The 23,309-nt window shown below is 39.9% G+C and overlaps 1 protein-coding gene across 5 annotated transcripts in view; it reads left to right on the plus strand.

Moving 5' to 3' along the window:
• PTPRZ1 (protein tyrosine phosphatase receptor type Z1) overlaps positions 1-23,309 on the plus strand; it is a 210,330-nt gene that overhangs the window by 88,272 nt on the left and 98,749 nt on the right. The gene's annotated exons all lie outside the window — the stretch shown is intronic.

The following is a 23,309-nucleotide window of genomic DNA, read 5'->3' on the forward strand; positions in this document are numbered from 1 at the left end:
CAAGCAGGAGTATGGTGAGTGCAAAGGAACTGGGACCAAAAAAAAAAAAAAAAAAAAAAGAGTAGTGTGATTGAGAGAGAGTGAAGTGTGATCATAAAATGGAGAGTACATAACCCATTATTTTGTGTTAACTACTACGCTAATGGTTTTCCCCGTACTAGCTCATAGTACTTAGTTCTAGGAGGCTCATGCTAATATGCTGCATATTTCCAACTAGTAATACTGAGGAATAGAGAGGAAAAGAGTCTTGCCTATAAAATTAGTCATCCAATAGGGGACATGATTTTCACCAAGGAAATCTGGCTTCATAACCCACACTTCCAACATTATGCCATGTTATTTCCCAAAGAAAGCACCATACAATGTTAATTATAATTAGTATCACTTTTAATTATGATAAAGTTTTAGTTATCTCTTATAGGTTAGAAAACTCATCTATATTTCCATATTTCATTGCTTAAAGAACGTTGTGCCCTCTTGTAGATGCCAGGCTTTACAAAGAATGCAGACAAAGTAGAGACTGGAAGAAATCTTCTAGTTGGCTAAGAATCTTGATAGATGTGAAACAATGAGATCCTATCATTTAAAAGTTAAGACTCAGGAGACTGCAGGGTCAGGATCTGTGTATTTAGAGGGTCATCTTGTGGGAAAATAAACATTTTATATGGCCCCAAGTAGATGTAATTTGGAGAGAAATTGCATTTGGAGAGGAACTTATTTTGATAGAAGAAATGACTTTCTAATATTGAAAAAATAAAAAATTGGAATAAGCTATGCTGGAGGAGATAAAGAGACCCTAACATCAGAGATATTTAAGCCTAGGCAGAAAAATCTATTAAGGGTGATGTGGCAGTCGTCCCCAAATTTTTTGGCACCAGGGACTGGTTTCTTTGAAGCCAAATTTTCCAGGGATGGTGGAGGACGTGGTTTCGGGATGATTCAAGTGCATTGCATTACATGTGTTTATTTATTGTGCACTTTATTTCTATCTTTATCACATCAGCTCCACCTCAGCTCATCAGGCATTCGATCTCAGAGGTTGGGGATCCCTGGAGAGGATTCAAGCAATGGTGGGATAATTGAACTAGGCTGGGTTTTCCCATTCCTTATATTGTATGGTGGACAAGCCATAATCAGAAATCAGGATAGAAAACTTGACAGAGCATGGTGTAAAACCCAGACACCAGATAATAGGTGAAGGAGCAAAGTAAGATCCCAAACAGGAGGGTTGTAATTAAAAACCAAATCACCGTTTCTTCTCTAGTATCAAAGGGAACTGGTGATCTGGCTTGGGCTAGAAAGCAGGAGTAATCCTGTCTTAGTGAACATGTGCTCAGCTTTCTACATTTCAGAACCAATCATATCACCCCAGGGGAGAATGAACTCGTGTATATGTATGGCTGAGTCCCTTTGCTGTCCACCTGTAATTATCACAACTTTGTTAACTGGCTACACTCCAGTATAAAATGAAACATTAAAAAAATATATATATATAACCCTAGGGAATTGGCCATGTAAATATGTCTCTATTAAGTTACCTTTAATTCTCATTCCATTGATTGGTTTATCCATATGTCTTCTCCTTCTAGACCTTAGACTGACTGAAGAAAAACTTATGTTTGTGTTTTCAGCTCTAGAAGTATTGACAAAAAAATAGTCACTGAGACAATCAGTAGTAGACCCCCTACAAGTCCAGAGAATAGATCAGAAAAAGTCAAAGCTGGATTTAGAAACATAACATTTGTGGCCAGCATTCACTTTCCAACTACTCATCAAAGTCATAGACTTGTGTTTTTTAAACATGAAATCAGAAGACTAATTCATTAAATATATTTTTGATTTAGAAGATTAATGACTTAATGATTTAATGAAAGTCATGACGCATTGTGATGGAATTAGATCTTTGATCTGGAAGATTTTCTCCATTTGGTGTTCTAGAGATCTACCAAATGGAGTCACAGTGAATTAGTTGAAAATATTTTGTGCTAAACCAATTTGTCAGTCTTTATAGAGATACTGTCTAGGGTCAGCTTCTTTGAAGCTCCCAACATTTTAAATAGATTTCTTAAAGAATCACAGTGACTCTTTGGAGCAGTCTACCACTGAGGAAAACATTTGCAATACCATTTGGTATTATTAGCATAACTTTTTAAAGTCTTGTCTTGAGGGAGTGGAAAATAGGGACTTATTTGAAGAGTTTTCCTAATGTGGCTGTCTTGAACACTTTTTAGAAATGTGGTGTATATTATTTGTTAATGGTGTATGCAAAGTCATGGATACCACATTAAACCGGAGCAAACAAAGACATTTGCTCTTCTGTACACGCATTGTTGATTTTTACCTCTTTCTTGATTTTGGCATTCCTCAGTTTTAATTAGTTGGAAATATCTAAAACAGATGTCAGCTGGGGCCCCCCAACTTTTCAAAGATCTAGCTTCTATTGGCTTAAAGGCCAGCCCTGCCGCTTCATCCGCTCAGGTTCTGACGGCTGTGTAAGTCCTGAGCCTTCTCCAGGAGTTTTGTAACTTCTCAAGGGGCTTCTTTCTGCTTCCTTTGCTCTCTCTCACTCTCTTTGCTCCAGCTTCCTGTCACACCATCTTTGTTTTATCTTGAAGTGGGGCAGGAACCTGCTCATTCGAAAAGAATCTATAGTAACTGAAAACACTGTTACACAATCTTTCACTGATCTGGACACAAGATATATTTGATTCCATGCAAATATATCCTTATTTTACATACAAGATAAAACCTTGAAGAATCAATTGATTAAAAATCAAATATAATTGACTTGCTTGACAGTTTTAATATTTTTTTCTTATTGGAGATTGATAATCCATTGGCAGAGACTCATATCATTTTAGTTAAAGCCTTTAGCCTTCTATGTGTATGCTTAAAGAGCAGGAGCACTTGCAAGTTTAATGGACTGCTGCAATAAATCTCTTTGTGGTATAAATTGATTACCACTTCATTTTATCTGAATTATAAATTACCATGTACTGGAATTAGTTATCTTCAAAAACTCTTATTTAAGCATCACTAAAAGATACATTAGAAAAAAAAAAAGAAAGAAAGAATCAGTGCTCAGACTTCTCTGTTTTCTGATGTTTCCTGACTTGAGACTAATTAAAAAAGTAAGTGGAGATTCAGAAAACAGAAAGGCAGCAGAAACACAGCAGTAGACTATGTGTTTCTCACTAGCTGTTTACAACAGCTTACAACAGTTTAATGTTTACAACATTAAAACAATTTATTGTAATTTATGAGTCAACTTTAAGATTTTTTTAAGCCAAGAATTAAATTTTCTATCTTTAAATAGAAATTTAGTTTTATTAGCACTTAACCACTTTTTTCTCACTTTAGGTTTTTAACTGGGGTAATGATGTTTCACCATCTATTTCTTTTATATTTCATAAGTTCTGTTAGCTTTCATTGGACAGTTTATTTCAAATTGTTAATGAAGAAAACAATTTTAGTTATCGTTATTTTATCCAAGTAAAATCCATATGTCTGTCTATATAGCCTTTACCTTGTTTGGAAGGGCCATGGTATAATAACAAGACTGAGAAAGTTAAATTTATGCAAAAGGCAAACAGGCCTTCAACTCTTTGGGGGAATTTTTTTTTAAACTCTAACCCTTTCTGTTCTTTTCAGAAACCTTTCTGGTTTTATTTTGTTTTAAGAGCAATCAAAATGATTACTGATGTCACATAGTTTATTATTATTCAGCAGTCTAATGTTTGAAAAGTCTGGTATCATTAAATTATTCTTTATGTTGCTTTTGGTGAGACCAATGTTTTTATTGGCATTTTCCATTTTCTCATATATGGAATCATCAGGCTAAAATTTTTATATAATATTAGTTCCCTGAAACCGGCCACCATGATCTTCAAAGACCTGGAATCAATGGTGCCACTTTAGCCACAGCCACGGCAGAGCTTTGACTTGCAGAAGCATTCAGTTAGGGCTCCTTCATGCTATTCCCTGGGGTTATTGGGTCTGTGTGTATTTGTGCGTGCATGCTAAGTCGCTTCAGTCGTGTCCAACTCTTTGCAACCCTTTGGACTGTAACCTGTCAGGCTCCTCTGTCCATGGGATTCTCCAGGCAAGAATACTGGAGTGGGTTGCCATGCCCTCTTCCCGGGGATCTTCCTGATGCAGGGATTGAACCCACGTCTTTTATGTCTCCTGCATTGGTAGGCAGGTTCTTTACCACTAGCACCACCTGGGAAGCCCTATTGGGTCTATAGTGTAGACCGTAGAAAATTGTGGTTCTCCCTTCCCTGAAAGGAATGCCTAGTTGCATGGTAGCCATGGCGAATGACATGGGAGAGAATGACCTGGCAAGAGGTCCCTTGGGGGAATATAAACGGTTTCCTCTTGACTGGTGGCGTTGTGATCCTCAACCACCCAAGCCAGAGTCATTAAAGTGACCATTCACTACCCCACTGCTAATCAACTCCTCAGCCCTGAGATTTTTCCTCTCCCTCTTTCTCTGTCCCCCAGCTTAGATCCTAACTATTCTTCACCTGAACTGTTGCTCAGACTTTTAATTGACTTGCCATCAGTTTTGTCTCTTCAACTCTGTAACCGTAGTTACCTCCATGAAACTTACACATAACTTTTGCCATCTACAACTGAAATCTCTTCAATAGCCTCCTGGAAAAGTTCAAACCCTTTATCGAGGCATTTAGATCTTCAGTGTCTCCTCACCGTACTCAGTCCTGTCTCCTCTCTGCCTTGCCTTTTATGTATCAGCATATAAAATTTCTGGGTCTTTTTCTCAGATAACCATTCTTTCTCTCTCTCTTCTGAATTCATGTGATTCTATCTTCTTGGGTACCTTCAGCCCTGGATTTTTTCCCCACGTTTAATTTGATAATACTTGCCCATCATTTGGGCTTTCCTGGTGGTTCAGATTGTAAACAGTCTGCCTGCAATGTGGGAGACCTGGGTTCTATCCCTGGATTGGGAAGATCTCCTGGAGAAGGGAATGGCTACTCACTCCAGTACTCATAGCTGGAGAATTCCATGGTGAGAGGAGCCAGGTGGGCTACAGTCAATGGGGTTGCAGAGAGTCAGACATGACTGAGCGGACCCATCATTTAAGACTTATCTCAGGCAACTTGTCATTCAGGAAGCCTTCTTTGTCTCTTGTCCCATCTGGGTTAGCTACACCTCTTTTATGTCCCTGGAATATTCTATGCATATCTCTGCTATTATCCTTAGTAGACTGTATTATATTTAACAGCTGCTATGTCTTGGGTTCTCACTATAAAATGAGTTCTTTGATGAAGGATGCTGTTTTATTTGTCTTTGAATCTTTTGTACCAGGCGTTTATTCTGTCTCACACCAGGCACTCCATAAATATTTCATGAGTGAATAAATGAACAAGTAAAAGCTGTATTTAATGAAATTAAGTTTTGATGGGATTTGAAGATGATATAAAACAGAATTCTTAGCTGGACCAATGTATTTGTGATATTCATCCACAGCTTTTGTAATAAACATACAGAAAGGAGATGGTCTATATAGGAATTGAATCATAAACTTTGGTCTAATAGGCAGCATGTTCTGTAATCAAAACATTGAAACAACACTGTAGGAAAATTTTCAGAAGTTCCATTACAAATAAAGTGTTCGCTTGCTCCTTGGAAGTAAAGCTGTAACAAACCTTGTGCTTGCATGCTGTCACTTCAGTCCTGCCCAACTCTGTGCGACCCTATAGACTGCAGCCCGCCAGGGAATCTCCAGGCAAGAGTACTGGAGTGGGTTGCCTTGCCCTTCTCCAGGGTTTCCAACCTAGGGATCGAACCTGTGTCTCTTATGTCTTCTGCATTGGCAGGCAGGTTCTTTACCACTAGCACCACCTGGGAAGCCTTAGACAGTGTATTAAAAAGTAAAGACATCACTTTGGGAACAAAGATCCATGTAGTTAAAGCTATGGTTTTTCCAGTAGTCATGTATGGATGTGAGAGTTGGACCATAAAGAAGGCTGAGTGCCAAATAATTGATGTTTTTGAATTGTGGTGCTGGAGAAGACTCTTGAGAGTCTTTTGGACTGCAAAGAGATCAAACCAGTCAATCCTAAAGGAAATCAACCCTGAATATTCATTGGAAGGACTGATGCTGAAGCTGAAGCTCCAATCCTGTGGCCACCTGATGCGAAGAGCTGACTCATTGGAAAAGACCCTGATGCTGGGAAAGATTGAAGACAAAAAAAGAAAATGAAAGAGGATGAGATGGTTGGATGGCATCACTGACTCAATGGACATGAATTTGAGCAAACTCCAGGAGATAGTGGAGGACAGGGGAGCCAGGCGTGCTGCTGTCCATGAGGTTGCAAAGAGTCGCACACTACTTAGTAACTGAACAGCAATTACAGATGGAAAGATCTCAGGTTATATCTGTGTCTCAGACTTCAACTCTGAATCCCTGATCCTCCTAGCAAAAGCAGGAAACAGAGCCTCAGTCATGCACCATACCAATAATAAGTATGTGGGCAATGTGCTGTGAGCACACATATGGCGGTGGTGTCACTCTCACCGCTGCTACCACGGTTCTCTATTGTGCTGTTTCCTTGCTGAAAGCGTTTGCTTCTTCATTTGTCAGAGAAGAGGAAGACTTAATGACCACAGAGGAGTTTACAGTGACTCTAAAGCAACTTTCACAGCCAATCTGTAAGAGTCTTTTCTCAAGGAGTAATTTCCAAGGATGTTTTGGAGTCTGTATTTGCCATCTCCCTGGTAATAGTCAGACTGCAGCAACAATGAAATCTTGCCCCATATCTCTCTCATCATTCCCTAGGTAGTTTGCCTGCCTTTCACTGAGGTCAGATAGTTAAGAGCAGATGCTATACTGAACTCCTGTAGTTAATCAGTCGTCACTGCCTTCAGTCTCAATTCTGAATATTAAACACAATGGACTCATTTGGAGAGAATCAGGCAGATATAAAGGTCATAACATTAATCACTCACTCACTCACTTCAGTCACTCAGTCGTGTCCAACTCTTTGCGACCCCACGAACCTCAGCATGCCAGGCCTCCCTGTCCATCATCAACTCCTGGAGTCCACCCAAACCCATGTCCATCGAGTCGGTAATGCCGTCCAACCATCTCATCCTCTGTCATCCCCTTTTCCTCCTGCCCTCAATCTTTCAAAACATCAGGGTCTTTTCAAATGAGTCAGCTCTTCACATCAGGTGGCCAAAGTACTGAAGTTTCAGCTTCAACATCAGTCCTTCCAATGCACACCCAGGACTGATCTTCTTTAGGATGGACTGGTTGAATCTCCTTGCAGTCCAAGGGACTCTCAAGAGGCTTCTCCAACACCACAGTTCAAAAGCATCAATTCTTCGGTGCTCAGCTTTCTTCACAATCCAACTCTCACATCCATACATGACCACTGGAAAAACCATAGCCCTGACTAGACGGACCTTTATTGGCAAATAATGTCTCTGCTTTTTAATATGCTGTCTAGGTTGGTCATAGCTTTCCTTCCAAGGAGTAAGGGTCTTTTAATTTCATTGCTGCAAGCACCATCTGCAGTGATTTTGGAGAAATAAAAAGAAAAATAAAGTCAACCACTGTTTCCACTGTTTCCTCATCTATTTGCCATGAAGTGATAGGACCAGATGCCATGATCTTCATTTTCTGAATGTTGAGCTTTAAGCCAACTTTTTCACTCTCTTCTTTCACTTTCATCAAGAGGCTTTTTAGTTCTTCTTTACTTTCTGCCATAAGGGTGGTGTCATCTGCATATCTGAGGTTATTGATATTTCTCCCGGCAATCTTGATTCCAGCTTGTGCTTCTTCCAGTCCAGTGTTTATCATGATGTACTCTGCATATAAGTTAAATAAGCAGGAGGACAATATACAGCCTTGACGTACTCCTTTACCTATTTGGAACCAGTCTGTTGTTCCATGTCCAGTTCTAACTGTTGCTTCCTGACCTGCATACAGGTTTCTCAAGAGGCAGGTCAGGTGGTCTGGCATTCCCATCTCTTTCAGAATTTTCCACAGTTTATTGTGATCCACACAGTCAAAAGCTTTGTTGTAGTCAGTAAAGCAGAAATAGATGTTTTTCTGGAACTCTCTTGCTTTTTTGATGATCCAGAAGATGTTGGCAATTTGATCTCTTGCTCCTCTGCCTTGTCTAAAACCAGCTTGAACATCTGGAAGTTCACGGTTCAGGCATTGCCGAAGCCTGGCTTGGAGAATTTGGGGCATTACTTTACTAGCGTGTAAGATAAGTGCATTACAGAGTTACCTAAAACCTAAACCGTTTCTTTCTTTTAGAGGTGATGGCTTTTTGGCAGGTGATGATAGAGCACAAAAACCCCTCATGGTTTCTGGGGATTGCTGAATTTCAGCGGTATTTTTCTGATTTTGATTAAGTATTTGATACCAGGCTATAGCAATGGAAACACTGCAATACTGGGCTTCACCGTTTTGTAACAGTTCATTTTATAACAAAATGAAGGAAGACAGATGACTCTGTGGTTGTAGCTGTTTAATGGCCTTTAAAAAAAATTATGTTTCTACACATGTATACCTGTGGCGGATTCATTTTGATATTTGGCAAAACTAATACAGTTACGTAAAGTTTAAAAATAAAATAAAATTAAAAAAAAAATTATGTTTCTATCCTCCACCAGATTTAAGACTGGGGGTTGGAAGGGAGCTTCAATACTCGTTATCCAGAGTCTCCAGTTCCCTGACCTTCTGTTATTCCATCACACACATCCTACTGATCTCCATAGTGGGACTACAACTCTTCTACTTGCTGTACTTGTCCACCAGGAATACTAATTTTCCAAAAACGAAAGCCCGCACGAGCACACTTTTCAGTGCTGCCTTGACAAGTTCGTGGTTGCCCGCACCAGTGGAGTCCTCAGTGTTTTCCATCAGTCTTGAATGTCCACAATTTCATTTTCCACCCGTTTCCTCAAGCCCATTCTCTTTCTTGTATCTCTCCCACAGCCACTGTATCTTGGTTCCAGTTTTCCTGAGAAAATAAAGACAAGGGTGAAGGAAATTCATGCTATCTGCCAGCATATTTACATGTATTATCTCATTTAATTTGCCCAGTGTGCGAGAAAGAGATGATTGTTCCTGTGACAGAGAAAGTAACTGAGCCTCAAGTGAACGGTGCCTATAAATGATGGCCGTGGGATCGAACCATAGTCAGCTCAACTACCAACCTCTTTTCCTTCCATGGGATGAGATTCTACTCCACACCTGAAGCTCTGTGGTTTGAACCATCAGATTTTTTATTCCTCTATCTCTGCTGCTGCTGCTAAGTCGCGTCAGTCGTGTTCGACTCTGTGCGACCCCATAGACGGCAGCCCACCAGGCTTCCCCGTCCCTGGGATTCTCCAGGCAAGAACACTAGAGTGGGTTGCCATTTCCTTCTCCAGTGCATGAAAGTGAAAAGTGAAAGTGAAGTCGCTCAGTTGTGTCTGACTCTAGCGACCCCACTGACTGCAGCCTACCAGGCTCCTCCGTCCATGGGATTTTCCAGGCAAGAGTATGGGGAGTGGGGTGCCACTGCGCTTGCCTGCAAATCCATATTTCCTTGATTTTTTAAAAATGTTTCTTTTCCTCTCACAGGCTATAATCCTCCATCCATAGTTTACCTTCCTCCCTTAGGGAGACCTCAATCATGGACCTCACATTATTCAAGCTCCTTCTTGTAATAACTCTTTGACCTCTTTATATATGCATGCTTAAATTTCTGTCTTTAAAAAAAAGCATTCCTCATGCTTGCATCAGTCTTTGTATGCTGCCCTGTCTTCTTACTTCATAACAAGCTTTAAAAAACTCTTTTTTGATGCTACACTGTCATCTTAATTTAATCTTCTGCCTACTGTAGTCTAAATTTCAGATCCACCATTTCATTTAAATAGTTTTATTCTAGAAATACAGGATTTGGAGTTAAGAAATGACTCACTCCCATAGTTGTTCTTCAGTCATGACCCTGTGGGCTTTCTAATGTGTGTGATGTTTACTTTGGGATAATCTCTCATTGCTGTAACCATCCTTCTATGACTTTCAGGATAAGGTTTTCTTCTAAATTTGCAATTCTCCTTCAGGCCACTTATTCTTAATTTCTTTGGGTACTTCCTCCTTCCCTTGGACTCCCTAAATGTTAATACTCTTCACTGTCTTATCATTAACCTTCTTGCTTGTTAAGTTGAAGTATTTCATCCATGTTCATGGTTTTAAATTGTCCTCTCATGCTGTGTTCCCCAGTACCTGTCTGTGGTCCAGACTTCTTAACGGCTCTCAGATTCATATTTTTGATTGCCTGACCAACTTCCATGGAAATCTCAGGTGCAGTCTTTCCTCCCATCCATTCTCTCTATCGGTGGCACAGGTACCCTGATACACCCAGGTGTGTTCCAGTCAGGATCTTGGGAGTCATCCTTTGCCTCTCTCCCCTTTTCATTTCCCCGGTGGCTCAGATGGTAAGGAATCTGCCTGCAGTGCAGGAGATCTGCATTTGATCCCTGGGTCACAAAGATCCCCTGGAGAAGGGAATGGCTACCCACTCCAGTATTCTTCAGAGCCTGGAGAATTCCACAGACAGAGGACCTGGCAGGCTGCAGTCCGTGGGGTCGCAAAGTCGGACACGACTGAGCAGCTAACACTTGCACTTTCAGTTCTTTCTCACTTTCAAATAAAAATCATTTAAACATTCCTAAATCCTTGAAATGGCATCCTACTTTTAGTCTTCAATTCTATTGTGTTGGTTTGTACCCCGCACAATTTCCTGCCTTAATTTAATTCTTCTTTCCTTCTCTATAGGCTTCATTTCATTTTCAAATTAAAGCACTAGTTAATTGTGACTCGTTGTGAGTACCATTTTCCGTGTCCTGCACATTGATTCCATTTATACCCACCACATATTATCAGGTTGTGATTACTTATCTTCAGAGTAATAATACTCTACTGTGTCATTGTCCTCAGATCTTCTTCATCTTGTGTTTCTTTTTTTTCTGTGGTCTGGAAAATCTTAAGTTGTTTATTACATTGTGCATGTGTGTGTGCTCAGTCGTGTCCTACTCATTGCAACCCTATGTACTGTAGCCAGCCAGACTCCTCTGTCCATGGGATTTTCCAGGCAAGAATACCGGAGTGGGTTGCAATTTCCTCCTCCAGGGGATCTTCCTGACCCAGGGATGGAACCTGCAATTCCTTTGTCTCCTGCATTGCAGGTAGATTCTTTACCACTGAGCCATTATTACATTTTAGAGCAGTAATTTTTATTGTTATTATTCTCTGAGATTTTTGTTTATCTCAGATTTTTCCAAGCTAGTAAAGTTGACATGTATACACTGCTATATTTAAAATGGATAACCAACAAAGTCCTACTATATAGCACAGGGAACACTGCTCAGTGTTATGTGACAGCCTGGAAGGGAGGGGTTTTGGGGGAAAATGGATACATGTTAATATATGACTGAATCCCTTCACTGCTCACCTGAAATTATCACAACATTGGTATTTGGCTATTCAGTTTAGTTCAGTTCAGTCTCTCAGTCGTGTCCAACTCTTTGCGACCGCATGAACTGCAGCATGCCAGGCCTCCCTGTCCATCACCACCTCCCAGAGTTTACCCAAACTCATGTCCACTGAGTCGGTGATGCCATCCAACCATCTTATCCTCTGCTGTCCCCTTATCCTCCCGACTTCTATCTTTCCCAACATCAGGGTCTTTTCCACTGAGTCAGCTCTTCACATCAGGTGGCCAAAGTATTGGAGTTTCAGCTTCAGCATCAGTCCTGCCAATGAACACTCCAGACTGATCTCCTTTAAGATGGACTGGTTGGATCTCCTTGCAGTCCAAGGGAATCTCAAAAGTCTTCTCTAACACCACAGTTCAAAAGCATCAATTCTTCAGTGCTCAGCTTTCTTTATACTCCAACTCTCACATCCATACATGACCACTGGAAAAATGATAGCCTTGACTAGATGGACCTTTGTTGACAAAGTAATGTCTCTGCTTTTTAATATGCTGTCTAGGTTGGTCATAACTTTCCTTCCAAGGAGCAAGCGTCTTTTAATTTCATGGCTGCAATCACCATCTGCAGTGATTTTGGAGCCCCAAAAACTAAAATCTGCCACTGTTTCCATTGTTTCCCCATCTATTTGCCATGACGTGATGGGACCAGAGACCATGATCTTAGTTTTCTGAATGTTGAGCTTTAAGCCAACTTTTTCACTCCCCTCTTTCATTTTCATCAACTGCTCTTTAGTTCTTCTTCACTTTCTGCCATAAGGGTGGTGTCATCTGCATATCTGAGTTTATTGATATTTCTCCTGGCAATCTTGATTCCAGCTTGTGCTTCATGCAGCCCAGCATTTCTCATGATGTACTCTGCACATAAGTTAAGTAAGCAGCATGACAGTGTACAGCCTTAGCATACTCCTTTTCCTATTTGGAACCAGTCTGTTGTTCCAGTTCTAACTGTTGCTTCCTGACCTTCATACAGCTTTCTCAAGAGGCAGGTCAGGTGGTCTGGTATTCCCATCTCTTTCAGAATTTTCCACAGTTTGTTGTGATCCACATAGTCAAAGGCTTTGGCATAGTCAATAAAGCAGAAATAGATGTTTTCTGGAACTCTCTTGCTTTTTCCGTGATCCAGCGGATATTAGCAATTTGATCTCTGGTTCCTCTGCCTTTTCTAAAACCAGCTTGAACATTTGGAAATTCACGGGTCACGTATTGCTGAAGCCTGGCTTGGAGAATTTTGAGCATTACTCTACTAGTGTGTGAGATGAGTGGAATTGTGTGGTCATTTGAACATCCTTTGTCATTGCCTTTCTTTGGGATTGGAATGAAAACTGACCTTTTCCAGTCCTGTGGCCACTGCTGAGTTTTCCAAATTTGCTGACATATTGAGTGCAGCACTTTTACAACATCATCTTTTAGGATTTGAAATAACTCAACTGGAATTCCATCACATCCACTAGCTTTGTTCGTAGTGATGCTTCCTAAGCATCACTAAGAATTGACTTCCCATTCCAGGATGTCTGGCTCTAGGTGAGTGATCACACCATTGTGATCATCTGGGTCATGAAGATCTTTTTTTGTACAGTTCTGTGTATTCTTGCCACCTCTTCTTAATATCTTCTGCTTCTGTTAGGTCCATACCATCTCTGTCCTTTATCGAGCCCATCTTTGCATGAAATGTTCCCTTGGTATCTCTAATTTTCTTGAAGAGATCTCTAGTCTTTCCCATTCTACTGTTTCCCTCTATTTCTTTGCACTGATCATTGAGGAAGGCTTTCTTTTCTCTCCTTGCTATTATTTGGAACTCTGAATTCCAATGGGTATATCTTTCCTTTTCTCCTTTGCTTTTTGCTTCTCTTCTAAAGAAGAAAAATTCATAAAATATTAGACAGTAACTTGGAAGTAAATTTCTAATCACTCCTTGTATTTATTTTTACTGAACATTAGCTAATAATCTTCTTTAATATCATAGTCCTTAAGGAAATCTTGTGCTAGCCTTTTCCTGTATAAATTGATAAGTACCTTCCCTGACATTTGTAACCCTCTGTCAGTTGGATGTATCTGCCAGGCTTGCAAAGCTTCTCTGCTGCCCTAATGTCAGCATCCCATAGGGCAGATGGAAAATGCCATCCTGACTAAACAACGTGTCATGCTGAAATTGTTTGCATTTTATCTGCTTTCAGCACATTTTTAATAGCAACCATAATTTATATTTGCCAACTGCTTTGATCTCTCTAGCTCCGGAAACCTCTCTTTAACCAAAACCATAAGCTGGCATGCCGATTTGTGCTTATAAAAATACATCCTCATTCTTCTTCTCAACGTGGAAAGTTACCTCGGACATCTTTCTTCCTTTGCTTTCAAATTATGTGAAGATATTTACTGGTGTGACATGAAATCACTCAATGACTGTTACTCAGTACTTTGGGAGTTTATTTTCTTATCTTTGAGGAAACCCACTTTCTAAAGTAGCTGATTATATCATCTGAAAAGTGTTTAAATACCTAAATATATTTATCCATTTTGCTGGAGTACAGTTATAGGCTATATTTTTATTGAAAGTAACACTGATTTACTTCATTTCTGTATTTAAATAAACTGAAATTTGAATCTGTGACATCTCACTGCTGATAACTTTGTGCTACTTCAGTGACTTACCCATTTAGCTTTTGGTGTATTTGTTAGTACCTATGAAGCAAGTCCAGTGTACTTTATAAAGCTTTGATTTATGGCATGTGGAATCTTGAGAGGAGTTTATTCAAAGCAGTTACTTGCATTAATGCCACAATCATTATTGTAGTCTACATTCTAATATTACATTTATATTTTCCTCTTAATAATATTTTATATGTAAATATGTAGAGGCACAAATGTTTTCTTACATCAAAATCTGGACTAGACAAGAAATCCATTAAGATTAAAAGCAGTATATGTTTTTCTTAACAATATCTTGATTTTTAAAGAATCAGTTCCAAGTCTTCTGTTATTCAAATCTTGTTAAATATCAGTAATTTATGGTAACCTCGAAAAGAAATAAACATTGGGATTTTAAATCATGTTTATATGAATTTCAGTGGATCTTTGCTGAATGCCTTATACTATATTTTAATTATTTTATTAACTTTTCTGATACTGGAAGATTAGACTCAAGAATCGTGCAAAAAAGAGGGGAACAATGATTTTTTTCCTTTGATTTTCATTTTCATCATTTTCTCACTTTTCAAATATTAAAAATATACATTGGTATTTTACTCACCCTTCTTTATTTTAAACTCTAGTTTTCCCCAGTTGATATTTTTATGCTGAAGACTGATGGAGTAATAAATACTTTCCTACACAAAATGTTTTTTAGAGTGTGTTCCTATTTAGAAGGTGTGTAGTACAAAGATATTGAAGTACAGGTAACTATAGATATTTTCTTGAACTATTGTTCATTCAGGAAATATTTATTTAGGCCTTAAGTGCCAGGTTCTAAGAAAGGTTCTGTGAAATTACAGTATGAGCAAGAAACAGAAGCATACTGTATTCCAAATAGATACAGGCTATCTTAGCCATTCAGGCTTCTACAACAAAATACCATAGACTGTTGGCTTATAAACAACAGAAGTTTATTTGTCACAGTTCTGAAGAACCAAAGTCTAAGGTCAAGGCACCAGCAGACTTTGTATCTAGTGAGGGCTGCTTCTTAGATCACTGTTTTTTCACTGTAACCTCATATTTAGGAGGGGCAAGGGATCTCTCTGGGGTCTCTTTAATAAAGGCACTAATCCTTGATGTCAGTCAGAGCCCTTATGACCTAATCACCTCCTAAAGGCCCCACCTCCAAAGGCTATCACATGGAGATTAGGATTCTAACATATAAATTTTGGAGGGACTTAAACATTCAGTCCATTGCACTAGGATTGGGCTTCCCTGGTGGCTCAGACAGAGAAGAGTCTGCCTGCAATGCTGAAGACCTGGGTTGATTCCCTATATCAGGAAGATCCCTTGGAGAAGGAAATGGCAATCCATTCTGGTACTCTTGCTTGGAAAATTCTATGGACAGGGGAGCCTGGCAGGCTATAGTCCATGTGGTTGCAAAGAGTCAGATACAACTGAGCAACTAACTTTATCAAATCAGATGAAGACACATAGAAGATGCCAGTGGAAGTGTCCACTCATTATGCAGCCTCCCTCTTCCTGCTCATCCTGCGTTCCTTCCAGTTCAACCTCTCTGATGAGGCAGCAGTGAGCTCCTTAGTGTTCCAAAGCCTCAGTGCCTCCCACTGGCCTCCCTAACTACATCTGATTACGGCCTGCCTTTCCGTCTCCCTCGGTAAAGAGGCATTCACTCCCTGCTCACTTCTCTCTGAGCATTGCCTGCACTTTTCTCCCACAGTGAGTTTGCTCAGGCTCATCACCCAAGCAGACATGCTCTCAGTTGCCCTCTGCCTTCTGGATTCTGTCCGTCCCCGAAAACCTGCATTGCATGCGTTGATAACCGTGTTTACCTTCTTTCATCCCATCTACTCCTTTATGCACTTGTCTTACTTTTTATTGAACACATTCCCAACCTTCTGGAATGAAAGGATAAACAAGGATCAAACAAACTTGAACTCATGCATATTTCCTACAGAGCCTACAATTGCTTTCCATTCTGCTTGGAATCAAGAGTGCATAGGATGTAAATACTGGATATACTCGCTTGGTGTTCAAAGTTTATTGCCCAAGCACTTAATTTGTGTCCACCGTGTGCCAGACTCAGAGTTTGGCGATAAGATATAGATGTGATAGATAAGTTGACAAACAACATACAGTCTGTGAAGTGCTCCAGTAGAGGTGAGCGCAGGAAATTCATAGGGGTGGCACTAATTCAGGTGAGTCAATGAATGCATGAAAGAATGGACGACTATGTGAATGAATAATTTAATTCTCCAGAGCTGTCATTTAGTAGTCTGCAGTCCTCCTGATGGGTAAATCACCGTGCTGATCTTCTGCTGCAATGACAATGCATATCCTAATTTCTTCCTTCACAACATTTGTTAATGACCCTCAAGTGATACAGTATAGTTCTAATGAATTCTGTACACCTGCTTTCTTGGATACATCATCCTGGCTTTAATTACTACATGGACTGCAGTCTCCAACTGCAAAATTAAAAACATTAATTTGGGAATTTTAAAAATAATATTGAAGCATAGGGTTAAATAGTGCTTCATTATCAAAACAGCTAAAGTATATTTAATGCTTCTTTGATTTATAGTTCATCCTTGTGCACAATTTTAACACAATTTTCTTTTCCTGGATTTCTACTTATGAGTATCTGAAACATCCTTTTTTCAGAGTCCATTGCAAAAATAACATCAAGGTCTTATATTTTTGGACTTTTTCTGTTTTACAGCCTTTTCACTGAGAAATTTTCTTTTCCCTGTTCTAACTCTTTTGTCTTTTAATCATAGAAATTAAGGAGTCTTTCTAAACCTATGCTGTAGTTGGCATGATGAGCTAGTAGGTGATTAAAACTGAGTCCACACTCAGTGTAGTCATTTAATGCACTTCAGACATAATCCAGTGACTCGGGATCATATACTGTCAGACAACACCCAGTTTGGACATCATATCTTTCTTGAGATCCTTTAGCAGAAGTTTAGTTGGGACTACTCAACAAAATTGTCATATAACAGGTAGATGTGGCCTACAGTTGAATTTAGAAATGTTCTTTAGTTGGTCAGTTTTCTTTCTGTTTTTTTTTCTTATTTTCATCCTATGTTAGACCCCTGTGAGCTCAGACTAATAAAATGAAAGACATTTTATTTAAAATATATATTAAAAAATGTTTTTAATATAACATTTTTTGTCTGATTCAGTCATTCAACAAACATTTATTGAATACCTACCATGTGCCAGGCTTTTCTCTAGATGCTAGAGTGTGGAAACAAATAAATAAACATAATTAGTATCTTGTGCTGTGCTGTGCTGGCGCTTCAGTGATGTCTGACTCTTTGCGACCCCATGAACTATAGCCCACCAAGCTCCTCTGTCTATGGGATTTTCCAGGCAAGAATACTGGAGTGGGTTGCCATGCCCTCCTCCAGGCGATCTTCCCCACCCAGGGGTCAAACCCACATCTCTTATGTCTCCTGCATTGGCAGGCAGATTCTTTACCACTAGCGCTACCTAGGAAGCCCCAGTTAGTAACTTAGGAGAAGAAAAATAAAATAAGGAGAAGTGATTGAGAATTGCTGAGGAAGGGAAGTGTATTTTATACAGATTGTTTAGAGAAAGCCTCTCTCTAAAGAGATGCATTTGGGAAGAGACCTGATCAGAAGAAGCCTTGCAGACAAATGGGGCAAAAGATTCCAGAAAGTGAGTGGCAGCAAGTGGCAAGCCCCGAGGCTTCTCATGCTTAAGGAACAGAAAAGAAGTCAGTATGGCTGGAATAGAGAGTCATCACCACAGAGTGGCAGAAAATGAGATCCGAGTGGATGTGACTGGTGACATCATACAGGGTCTGTCAGCCCTGAGAAAGAGTCTATATATTTTATTCTAATATGAAAATGCATTGGAAGGACCTAAGTCAATGGCACCCCACTCCAGCACTCTTGCCTGGAAAATCCCATGGATGGAGGAGCCTGGTGGACCGCAGTCCATGGGGTCGCTAAGAGTCGGACATGACTGAGCGAATTCACTTTCACTTTTCACTTTCATGCATTGGAGAAGGAAATGGCAACCCACTCCAGTGTTCTTGCCTGGAGAATCCCAGGGACGGGGGAGCCTAATGGGCTGCCGTCCATGGGGTCCCACAGAGTCGGACACGACTGAAGTGACTTAGCAGCAGCAGCAGCAGCAAGTCAAGGAGTTATGCGTAATCTAACATGTGCTTTAAAAGATGAGTAGCTACAGATTGCATTAGTTTTCTTATGCCACACAGCAAATTACTACAAATTTAGTAGCTTAACCTGTATTATCTCATGGTGGACATGGGTCACTTTATTGTTGTTCAGTTGCTAAGTCATGTCCGACTCTTTGCAACCCCATGGATTGCAGCATGCCAGGTTTCCTTGTCTTTCACTGTCTCCCAGAGTTTGCTCCAACTAATGCCCATTGAGTCTATGATGCCATCCAACCATCTCATCCTCTGTTGCCCCCTTCTCCTCCTGCTCTCAATCTTTCCCAGCAACAGGGTCTTTTTCCAATGAGTCGGCTTTTCTCATCAGGTGGCCAAAGTATTGGAGCTTCAGCTTCAGCATCAGTCCTTCCAATGAATGTTCAAGGTTGATTTCCTTTAAGATTGACTGATTTGATCTCCTTGTTGTCCAAGGAGCTCTCAAGAGTATTCTTCACCACCACAGTTTGAAAACATCAATTCTTCAGTATTTAGCCTTCTTTATAGTCCAACTCTCACATCCATGACTACTGGATATGTCTAAGTCATTGTTTGTCAAAATTTAATGTGTATATGAATCTCCTGCAGATTGTGTTAAAATGCAGATTCTGACTTGGTGAAGCTGCAGTGGAGACCTGACTCTCCTAACAATCTCCTAGTTGATGGTGATGCTGCTTGTGGAACAGCAAGACTTCAGGCCAGGAATGAGGGTAGCTTGGACTAGGGCGCTAACAGTGGAGATGAGAAACGACCTAATTAAGGAAATATTTTGAAGGTAGATCCCAAAGGGCTTGCTGAGGAGGAAACAGAGGCATGAGGATGACTTCTGTGTTTATGAACGACAGTGAATGTAGGAGGCACTAACTTGTAGGGCAGAAATCAAGTGTTCAGTTATGGATGTGCTAAGTTAGAATCCACATAAAGATGAGCACAAAATATTATGGACAAAACAGGTTATAAATCATATTCAGTGTTACTAGGGACTTAAAATTTTGTGTTTCTATGCATCACAACTATTAGACTCTTCCTAAGTGTGCTCAGAATTTATTGTACTGTTTTTAAAAATTTAAGTAATAGGAAGAGCTTTATTGATTTGTACCGCAGTTTCTCTCTCTCGTTTCTCTTACAATGACGTGAGTAAAACAAACAGTGCTTTCTTGTCTCCATGCCAATGTTCTTTACAGTGAAATTAACATAGTATTATTACTCAATTCTTTAAAGTTGTTCCTAGAAACCAAAATGTGCATCACTGTGCATATTTAAAGCATATTGTATTCAAGTACTCTCTAAGCTTAGAGCTAAGATTTTAAAACAAAATAAGTTTTCAGCACCTATTATTGATTCTGGTGAATGCCTCACTAAGAGATGAATTGCCTAATTTTCCCAGGCTATGCAGGCAATTCCATGGTGTGATTAATTATTATTTCTTTCCTGGGTTAAATTATGCAAAATGAGCTTTAGCACACAATGACAGCTTGCGTGAAAGTCATCCTCACCGATTCCCTTATCCCAAAAAGATGGTATAGACTAGAGTTGTATGGATAGTATGTTTTCTTATAATTTCTCTGAATATCAATCTTCTAAAATCTTGGCCTTGCCCATACTCATGTTCAAAAAGAAAAGCATTTGAAAGGAAGAAGCTTAAAATGGTGCTGCTACCTTCTCTTTCATTGAATGGCTGCAGAAATGCTAGAGTTTAGCCAGAGAAAAGGTTGAGACTTGGATCTGCAACATTTCCTGTATTTTAATAAATGAACATTAAATAAGACATACCTATTCTTAGCACTGCATGGGTACTTAGCTCAGTTAATATCCAGTGAGGTAAGGTTATGAGAGATGGTTTATGGCTTCAGGTAGTGTTGAAATAAAGGCATTACAGGGCAATTTTGGTTGAGAGGACTGTTCATTCTATGGAACAGATGAAAATTCCCTTACAGTAAACAAAATTCTGGAAAGCCCTGTTTTATTTTTCTTCTTGTTAAACAATAAAATCTGTTAAGTTTTATGACCAGAAAAAAGAAAAGAGAGAGGGAAAAGAAAGAGATATTTCAAAGATAGCCCAGATGATTACGTTTATATAAATGAGACCCTGAGCAGATGGAAATTTGGGCTTCCCTGGTGGCTCAGATAGTAAAGAATCTGCCTGCAATGCAGGAGACTGGGGTTTGATCCCTGGGTCAGGAAGATCCCCTGGAGAAGGGAATGACTATCTACTCCAGTGTTCTTGCCTGGAGAATTTCATGGACAGAGGAGCCTGGCTGGCTACAGAGTGGGATTGCATGGGATTGCAGAGTCAGACACGACTGAGTGACTAACACACAACACACACACAGATGGAAATTAAACCAAATCAGTCAATGGCTGGGATGACATACAGTCTACAGCCTCCATCTTCACCCCATGGAGAGTGCTAAGGAAGTCAGATCATAATCTAACTCCTATCAACTGGACATGTTTTAATCTGGAACCCTGGGTTAGGACTAACATCCAATAAGACAAATGGATTTTATGTGGATTTGCAAGTGTGATGGCTAAACAAGGGTCTTGTTGACCCCTTGTCTTGTTCTTATGATGTATAATATTAAAACCCAGAATCTAAATCTAGGAATACAGTTGTTTCTCAGTATCAGAGAGGGATTGTTCCAGGATTCCTCCGGATACCAAAATTTGTGGATGTGCAAGTCCCTTATATAAAATGGTGTAGTATTTTCATATAACCTATATACAGGCTTCCATAGTCTTCAAATCATCTCTAGATTATTTATAATAGCTAATACAATGTGGCTCACATTGTACAGGAGACAGGGATCAAGATCATCCTCAAGAAAAAGGCAAAAAAGCAAAATGGCTCTCTGAGGAGGCCTTACAAATAGCTGTGAAAAGAAAAGAAGCAAAAAACAAAGGAGAAAAGGATAGATATTCCCATCTGAATGCAGAGTTCCAAAGAAGAGCAAGGAGACATAAGAAAGCCTTCCTCAATGATCAGTGCAAAGAAATAGAGGAAAACAATAGAATGGGAAAGACTAGAGATCTCTTCAAGAAAATTAGAGATTCCAAGGGAACATTTCATGCAAAGATGGGCTCAATAAAGGACAGAAATGGTATGGACCTAACAGAAGCAGAAGATATTAAGAAGAGGTGTCAAAAATACACAGAAGAACTGTACAAAAAAGATCTTTATGACCCAGATGATCACAATGGTGTGATCACTCACCTAGAGCCAGACATCCTGGAATGGGAAGTCAAGGGGGCTTAGGAAGCATCACTACAAACAAAGCTAGTGGAGGTGATGGAATTCCAGTTGAGCTATTCCAACTCCTGAAAGATGATGCTGTGAAAGTGCTGCACTCAATATGCCAGCAAATGTGGAAAACTCAGCAGTGGCCACAGGACTGGAAAAGGTCAGTTTTCATTCCAATCCCAAAGAAAGGCAATGACAAAGGATGTTCAAACGACCACACAATTCCACTCGTCTCACACACTAGTAGAGTAATGATCAAAATTCTCCAAGCCAGGCTTCAACAATATGTGAACCATGAACTTCCAAATGTTCATGCTGGTTTTAGAAAAGGCAGAGGAGCAAGAGATCAAATTGCCAACATCTGCTGGATCACTGGAAAATGCAAGAGAGTTCCAAAAAAACATCAATTTCTGCTTTATTGACTATGCCAAAACCTTTGACTATGTAGATCACAACAAACTGTGGAAAATTCTGTAAGAGGTGGGAATACCAGACCACCTGATCTGCCTCTTGAGAAATCTGTATGCAGGTCAAGAGCAACAGTTAGAACTGGGCATGGAACAACAGACTGGTTCCAAATAGGAAAAGGAGTATGTCAGGGCTGTATATTATCACCCTGCTTATTTAACTTATATGCAAAGTACATCATGAGAAACGCTTGGCCTGATGAAGCACAAGCTGGAATCAAGATTGCCAGGAGAAATATCAATAAACTCAGATATGCAGATGACACCACCCTTATGGCAGAAAGTGAAGAAGAACTAAAGAGCAGTTGATGAAAATGAAAGAGGGGAGTGAAAAAGTTGGCTTAAAGCTCAACATTCAGAAAACTAAGATCATGGTCTCTGGTCCCATCACGTCATGTCAAATAGATGGGGAAACAATGGAAACAGTGGCAGATTTTAGTTTTTGGGGCTCCAAAATCACTGCAGATGGTGATTGCAGCCATGAAATTAAAAGACGCTTGCTCCTTGGAAGGAAAGTTATGACCAACCTAGACAGCATATTAAAAAGCAGAGACATTACTTTGTCAACAAAGGTCCATCTAGTCAAGGCTATCATTTTTCCAGTGGTCATGTATGGATGTGAGAGTTGGAGTATAAAGAAAGCTGAGCACCAAAGAATTGATGCTTTTGAACTGTGGTGTTGGAGAAGACTCTTGAGAGTCCCTTGGACTGCAAGGAGGTCCAACCAGTCCACCCTAAAGGAGATCAGTCCTGAGTGTTCATTGGAAGGACTGATGTTGAATCTGAAACTCCAATACTTTGGCCAGCTGATGCGAAAAACTGACTCGTTTGAAAAGGCCCTGATGCTGGGAAAGATTGAAGGCAGGAGTAGAAGGGGACGACAGAGGATGAGATGGCAGGATGGAATCACCAACTCAGTGGACATGAGTTTGAGTAAACTCCGTGAATTGGTGATGGACAGGGAGGCCTGGTGTGCTGCTGTCCATGGGGCTGGGGGTCGCAAAGAGTCAGACATGACTGAGGGACTGAATTGAACTGAATAGAATGTAAATACTGTGTAAACAGTTGCATATATGATGTAAATACTATGTAAATAGTTGTCAGCACTTGGCAAGTTAAAGTTTCCTTGGAACAGTCTGGAGTTTTTTCCCACATATTTTTGCTCTGAGGTTGGTTGAATTTGCAATTGTGGAACCCGTGAATACAGAGGACCAATTGTA

Source organism: Bubalus bubalis, chromosome 8 (genome assembly GCF_019923935.1).
Source record: "Bubalus bubalis isolate 160015118507 breed Murrah chromosome 8, NDDB_SH_1, whole genome shotgun sequence".
Lineage (NCBI taxonomy): Eukaryota > Metazoa > Chordata > Mammalia > Artiodactyla > Bovidae > Bubalus > Bubalus bubalis.